The sequence below is a fragment of the Suricata suricatta genome, chromosome 5, assembly GCF_006229205.1.
Source record: "Suricata suricatta isolate VVHF042 chromosome 5, meerkat_22Aug2017_6uvM2_HiC, whole genome shotgun sequence".
NCBI classification, from domain to species: Eukaryota; Metazoa; Chordata; class Mammalia; order Carnivora; family Herpestidae; genus Suricata; species Suricata suricatta.
This window is the reverse complement of record NC_043704.1, coordinates 101,257,144-101,264,731: the sequence shown is the minus strand read 5'-3', so window position 1 is coordinate 101,264,731 and position 7,588 is coordinate 101,257,144. Positions and strand designations below refer to the sequence as shown.

The 7,588-nt window shown below is 34.7% G+C and overlaps 1 long non-coding RNA gene across 2 annotated transcripts in view; it reads left to right on the top strand.

Moving 5' to 3' along the window:
* LOC115292759 overlaps nt 1-7,060 on the top strand; it is a 91,136-nt gene extending 84,076 nt beyond the window's left edge. For both annotated transcript variants that reach the window (XR_003909116.1, XR_003909115.1), the window contains 2 exons: nt 5,848-5,926; nt 6,989-7,060. This is a non-coding gene — a long non-coding RNA (uncharacterized LOC115292759). The remainder of the gene's footprint in view (nt 1-5,847; nt 5,927-6,988) is intronic.
* Nucleotides 7,061-7,588: the final 528 nt, after the last annotated feature.

Genomic DNA, 7,588 nt, shown 5'->3' with positions numbered 1-7,588 from the left:
AGGAAAATAATTGCATATGTTAAAAAATCTGAAACTTTATAAAAGTAAAAAAAATAAAATAAAATAAAATTTAAAAAAAAAGCTTTTTATGCATCAAAAAAAAAAAAAAACCCTAATGTGAATTCAGAAGCCCCAAGGAAGGAAGGTAAGGTGTTGGGGCCTAATTCTAACAGGGAATAAATTGTGTATCATTCATGTTCTTTTCCACATTAATTAGTTGTAATTAAAAACATAATTCATTGGTATTACAATGCAGGGTTCACCTTCAAAAGGAAAACTCTTTAATTGCCAGGTCTGTTTTCACATTAATCACTGCCCCAGCACCAGGAATCACTTATGAGTAAAATATGAATCAGTTTCCAAAGAGGCCTCTCAAGAACTGATCCTAATGTGAGGCTCCCATCAAGGAAGCAGAGACCCAGGCTCTGCAGGTGTAAAGCCTTTTCCTGCAGAGTTCTGTGGCTATTTGCTCCCACTCACGGCTTTTAATACAAATTTCGCAGTGACCTTTTAAAGACAAAAATAGTTCTTTGTCATCCTTTTGCGCTTTCTTCTTTTGTCACACTTTCATGTTCAGCTGTTCTGTGCATTCTTTAAGTCTCCAAAGAACTCACCTCTGCACCATAGCCAACAGCAGATGCTTCTGGAGGGGGCTGAGGTAGAGGAACGGGAAGTTTTCCCCAAAGACTGAATGTGTACAGCTTAAGCGAGTATAAAATTGGCTACATTCAGCATTAGGAGAATTGAAAAGAATGTGAGAAGACTTTGGTCTAAAAATAAAAAAAATTTTTTTTAATCCCTGTGCATGTTGAGAACAAAATGGGCAAAACTGATATTGTAAATTCCTACCTTAAGTGTATATGCCTTTCATTATTGTGTTCTGTTCATTTTAAGAATTTTATGCCTTAGGATACAAATACTACATTTTACCATCCTCTCATCTCACCATTTTCTGTTTTTATGTTTCCTTTTGATTTTTTACACCTTACAGTTCATTTTGTTTCAATCCTGAGAACAGCCATTGGCGCATTGAGTGATATGAAATTTTTTAGTGTTTTGACTAGCAACCTTTTTCAAAGAGAAATTGAAATTTTATGTAAATATGCCTTTCAATTAAAACAGTAATAGAATCAAATGAATATATGATCCTAATAGTTTTTCATTGCACATTATAGAGATTTAGGAAGGGGAACTGAACATCTTAAATGTTTTATTTAAATTATTATTTTAGCAAATACATTTGAACAAGGTGGCCCAAATTAAAAAATGAGAGGGGGAAAGTCTTGGGGGATTTGTGTACATTTTTAACTGAGACTTGGAAGCTTTTGGGGCCACTGATTAGCATCAGTACCACATTTTGAAATATTTTCTTGCATCTGGACTGTATTTCATAGGAGCTTAAAAAATACTTTCCTTAGCCTACATAGGTGGAGAATAAACGTGAGTCACCATAAATGCAAAATATAAATAAAAGAGAACTTAATTATAAATGAATTTAAAATTAGTAGAATTTTCATAGGAAAACAAAGCATGGGCATTAATTAATATATTAATACTGTTCGTTTCTGAGTAGTAGAATTCATGATGGTTGTAATTGCCATTTTTTCTGGTTCTCAGTATTTCAGATTTTTTGGGGGGGAAGAATTATATTGTGTTTTCAGAAGATATACACACAAATGCAGAAGCCCCCATATATAATCACTGTGATGAAAAATCACAAAAGTAGAGAACCCTGCAACTAGACTACCCTTGCTGAATTTGAATCCCAAAAGGAGTAATTATTTCATTCAATAAATGTTTACTGAGCACCTAGAATACTAGACACTGCTCTAAGTGCTGGATGCATAGTAGCAAACACAACTGACAAAATCCCTGATCTCATTGATGCATCATTCAAGTGTTAGCGGGCAGAAAATCAATAATGTATTAGGTGACCATAAGTGAGAAAATAAAGCCAAATAAGAGATGATAAGGTGGGAAAACAAGACAGAGTGGGTATAGCAGCAATACTTTCTAAGTGCCGTGGTCAAGAAGGCCCCAACGCTGAGATCTGAATGAATGAGAGAGGGAACTGTGTTTCTGTGTATGTATGTGCATGTGTACTAGGATAATAGTGCGGCTAACTTAAATTGAGCAAAAGGGAACATAGAAAAAAATGACCCCGAGAAGTAGCCAAGGGTCAGATTCAACAGTGATATGGGCAGGCATTTTTAAGTTTTGAGAAGTGAAAAGAAAACTTTGTGGAAAATAGATGGTCTGGGTTCTATAGACCAGTAAGAGCAGATAATAGTGTGAGAAAGTGGCTACAACAGTAAGGAACTATGGTAGTTTGTACAGGTGGCAGTGGTCAAGTTGAGCGGGATGTGGAAGGTGGTAAGCTTTTGCAAGAGTGGATTTTGTAAAGAATGTTCCCGATTTGAGGGTCCATGAGTATCTCCTTAGTTGAAAACATTTAAAATTTTATATTACTGTTTGATTTTCCAAGGCCCATCTGTTTTACTGAGATGCCAATTAAAAGCACAAGCTAGGGGTGCCTGGGTGGCTCAGTCAGTTAGGCATCTGACTTTGGCTCAGATCATGATCTCATGGTCCGTGGGTTTGAACCCGGTGTCAGACTCGGTGCTGACAGCTCAGAGCTTGGAGCCTGCTTCCAGTTCTGTGTCGCCCTCTCTCTCTGCTCCTCCCCTGCTTGCACTCTGTCTCTCTCTCTCTCTCAGAAAAATAAATTAACATTAAAAAATTAAAAATAAAACAAAAGGACAAAGTATCTGGCAGGTCAAATGAGAGAATTTAATCTAGTTGATGTACATATATAGATCCATGCAGAATCACTCCTGTCGGAGGTATGTTTTGAAGATAGATATACAGACATCAATAATTAGGGTCAGAGTGACAACATTGCTATATAGAAATAATTTTTAATTATATTTGTGTATATAGTTTAAAAATCTTCATATTGCAACATTGTCATTATAACAATAATTACCTATATTTCATTTTTTGGTGGGTTTTTTTGGTAGAGTATGAAGGAACTCGGAACATTTATATAATGTATGTCATGTGTAAGTACATATAGTAAAACATTGGTTTGTGAGCATAATTCTTTCCAGAAACATGCTTGTAATCCAAAGTGCTCATATAACAAAGTCAATTTCAAGAATCATTTGGCTCAGTTGTGATCATGTGATGTTCAGTGTCACATACTACTCGTATTGCAAACATTGCTCGTTTATCAAGTTAAAATTTATTAGAAACATTTGCTCGTCTTGCAGAACACTCACAGACTAAGTTACTTACAATCCAAGGTTTAACTATATGTGTATTTTTTCTTTTTTTTCATGTGATGACTCTGCATTGTTGTCAATGAGATAGAAGTTATCACTGAGGATAGTCCAAAGTAAATTAATTTTTCAAATTAATTACTCCTTAATCTAGACTAAACTTTATTGGCATGGATGCTATTATGAAGATTTATATTTTACTCAAAACAAATGATTGGTGAAGTGTAATTATGTTTATAGACAGATATTCATTTGTATTGTTATTGAATCATTTGAACATACTGGGTTCTTAAAATAAGATTACAGTTTTTAAAAGATAAATTTTTTATTTGGAATTTTAGAGGATAGCATCTAATTACTGTCTCCATTGGCTTTAAATGAATGATACTTTCAGTAAATACAGGTTAATCACAAGGTAGATTAAATGAATTTTGAAGGTCAGCTACAATAACATCTTATCCAAGTAAGATGTAAAACATTAATCATTTTCCTCCCTACCAATATTTTTAAGGTTATTGCTATTTTGAGTGCCCATTATTATGATGAATGACATCACTTTCCTTTACTTCCATTTTAGAAAAAAGTACTTGAGTGACTATTTACAAGCAGAAATTAAGGTGACTCACATGCTTGTTTGCATTTTCCTCAAGAGAAAAATTGCCAAGAGTTTGGATAGCTTTTTTTAGTGTCGACATTTTGCCTCCCATGATGATTATCATAGGAAATGGTGTATGCAATCTACATTCAAATTGTTTGTATGTATGGTTCTGCATTTGAGACTGATAATTTGGAATGCAAATCAAAATGAATGATTTGGCATCTGAAAGTTTCATTGCATAAATATAAAAAGGAATAACAATTCTGTAAATTAGTTCCTTTTTTTTTCATTATAAAAAGGGTATGGCTACCCATTTCAGAATTTATTGTCATTATCTTACCTTTATGCTAATTAATTTGTGGGCATTAAATGGGGTTTTAAAAAAGTTATTCAATGACACCCACAATTAGGTAGTTTCATAGAATTTTGTCATAATGTAGTAGACCTTTAGCCAGAGAGAACAAGGGAGAACCATGATATTTATCAGAAAATAATTATCATGGTGAATAAGAAGACTTTTTTTTTTTGAGTAGGATGTTTTCACTCCATTACCACTCTCCACTCCCTTTTCCATTGGCTTTTTCTCTCCAGCAGTGGGTGATTAATGACTGCAGCACTGCCTCATTGTCTCACTCCTATTCATTTCATGTGGCTCAAGAAGCTCCTTATGATTCAATCTGATTGGCTCTCTTAGCATTTTTCCCAACCAGACTGCATTGAATATACATTCAGTCAAATAGCAATTTGCAAAAATTTTCTATAAAAAATCTGTGCTTAGCAGTTTATTGACAGGTGGCACAGTAATCCTCTGCTTGATTCCTTGCTTTGTGGACATTTTCTCTATTGATTTCTAACATGTAAGTGTTTTAATAGTCATTGGATGTTATTTGATATCAAGAGGAAACTAATTTCATTTTGCTATTGTAGTCTCTGAAATTTGCATGGCTGGTCTAAACTTGGCTGTAAGAATTACTGTGTCATGGCAGCGTCTGTAATGATTTTGTACTTCTGTTTTTCTGTGTGTGTGTCTAGTGCTTGTAATGCGCTAGGAACTGGGTTGGTGAAAACATGGAGAATAAGTTTGTGTCTACGTCTACATACCATGAATTCTTTCCACTTACTTTCAGTTGTTAGCTGTGATAAACTGTGAGTACTTTTCAAACCCAGGCTTCTAAATATGTTTCTCCACTCTTTACAAGGAGTTATTTTCCTCTTGGTTCTTTAGAGTAACCAGGAATTTCTTATAATGGGCAACCTCTGTTCAAATATTATTCACTACTGAGGAAACAAAGAACATGCAATGCAGCTTTTCCTTTTCCTGTGCATGAGAACAAACCACACACTGTGGGAGCCTTGTCATACACTAATGGCACAAAGACCACACTCTCACCATTGCTTCTGGAGCCAGACAAATATTTTATGATACTAACAAAAGGATTTACTTAGTGTTTTAGGTATCTTTTCATTAGCACTCTTGTGTAGATGGACCACAATTTTTCTTCAACAAATTCTTAAGACAGTAATGACAGATGAAACAGTCATACAAGAATATCATAATAGTATTATTTAAACAATGATATGAAGACAAATTACATATATCCTCTCATCAAATAAAATATAGTGCAAACAAATGCAAACAGAAAACACATTTTTCAGAGAGTAAGCATTGCCACCTGAGTTTGTCCATCCATTCATTCATTGTTTCCAGCAATTCCTGACATTATACCTGATAATCCTCAATCCTCTAAGTCCATTCACTGTAGTTATAACTCATACCCAGAATCTGAGAAATTTTACACAGATAATGGAAAATGATAAAACAACAACAAAAACAAATAGCAGAAAATTATGAAGAAGTAGTTTTCTTGACATTTCTAAGGAAGATCAGTTGAAGTCTGAGTCCAGTTTTACCCCACTGTGTGCACAGGTTAAATGCTACATATGCGTGTTCTCCATTTTACATTTCAGGGTGACAAAAATATACCAGTGAACATTAGATAATTCCCAATCCTGATACCCCAGTACCTGGCGCCATGTCTGACATAAAGTAAGTTCTTGATAATAGTTGTTGAAATGATCTCTGGATAAAAAAATAAATAAATTAGAATTCTATTAAAATGACCTAATTCACAGATTGCAGCTTCATATAGAAATTCACCAATTATAATGCATCACACATAACCACTGTTCCCTTTCCAGGAAAGTTGCTTTTCGTAGGTTCATTCCTATTTAACAAGTACTGGCATCAATTTGTCCAAATGTGTTTCTCCTATTTTCCATAAGGCATATGTTATATTGATGAATTAATCATGAATCAACATAAGAAAACTCAGTATAGTTTCTCATTAGACATCATTACTTGAGTCTCTTCCAAGAACATTTTCTCTGGCCATATATAAATTTAATTAAAAAATCCAAACATTGAATGTAAATTGCTTTTGAATTATCTACCCTCTTGGTTTATCTACATCTCTACTTGTGTAGATTTAGAGTTGGTATTTTATACTCATGATTATGGTTTGAGTACATAACTGAAATTATTTTTAAATGATATCATTGCTACTGAAAACTGCATTGGATGCTAGATTTTTTTTTTTTTTTGGTCCACTGTGATGAACAAATTTTAATTCTCACTGATTCACAAGTCATTATGTAATGGCAGCATTTCTATATTGACAGAAAGCAATCTCAAAAATCAGCTGTGAGGAAAGTGCACAAAATAGAGAGATTATGAGCTCATGGGGTTTAAATCCAGGCTCTCCTTATTATGCTATGTAAATTTCTTCAACTAGGTTTGTGTATATTTAAACAACTTTGGATTATTTTGTTTTTAGAAATGAATATTGCCGACTAGTCTTTAAGGTTAAAAATTTGCTTTGTTAGATACATCAGCTAATTGATAAACTAAAAAGTATGGTTATTTTTATTGTGTAATTGATGGCTCAGACATAGATGTTGCTATTTCCTAAAGCAGAGTATCTGTGCAACTGCCTATTATGATTCAAATCCTTCTTATAACCTTTTAGACTTACTATCGATTATAAAATGAAGAATGCGTTTGCACACTGATGTTGATAAAACTAAATAGGCCATGCATTTTGTCTTACAGATGCTCTGTCCTTCCCCTTGCTCTCAGATGAAACAGAAAGACCGAGAAGGTTGTGGTATGCCTAGGAATGAGAGTTCTAACAAATTCTCTCAGTGAGTCACTGTATAGCCAGGAGAAAGTCATGGGCTCTTCCTAAAGTTTACATTTTTCCCCAAGTTTTATTTATTTGGTGTGTGTGTGTGTGTGTGTGTGTGTGTGTGTGTGAGAGAGAGAGAGAGAGAGAGAGAGAGAGAGAGAGAGAGAGAGAGAGAGAGAGAGAGAGAGAGAGAGAGATCAAGAAATCGAGCAGGGGAGGGCAGAGAGAGAGGGAAAGAATCTCAAACATGCTCCATGCTTTCAGCACAGAGCCCAATGTGAGGCTGCAACTCAGGAACCACGGGATCATGACCTGAGCTAAAATCAAGGGTTTGATGCTTAACCAGCTGAGCCACCCAGGTGCTCCCACAAGCTTACATTTAAAAGGGGAGAATTCAACTAGATTTAAAAGAAAAAAATTTTTTTTCATGTTTGTTTTGAAAGAGACACAGAGTGTAAGTGGGGAACGGGCAGAGAGAGCAGAGGCACAGAATCTGAAATGGGCTCCAGGCTCTGAAGCTGGAC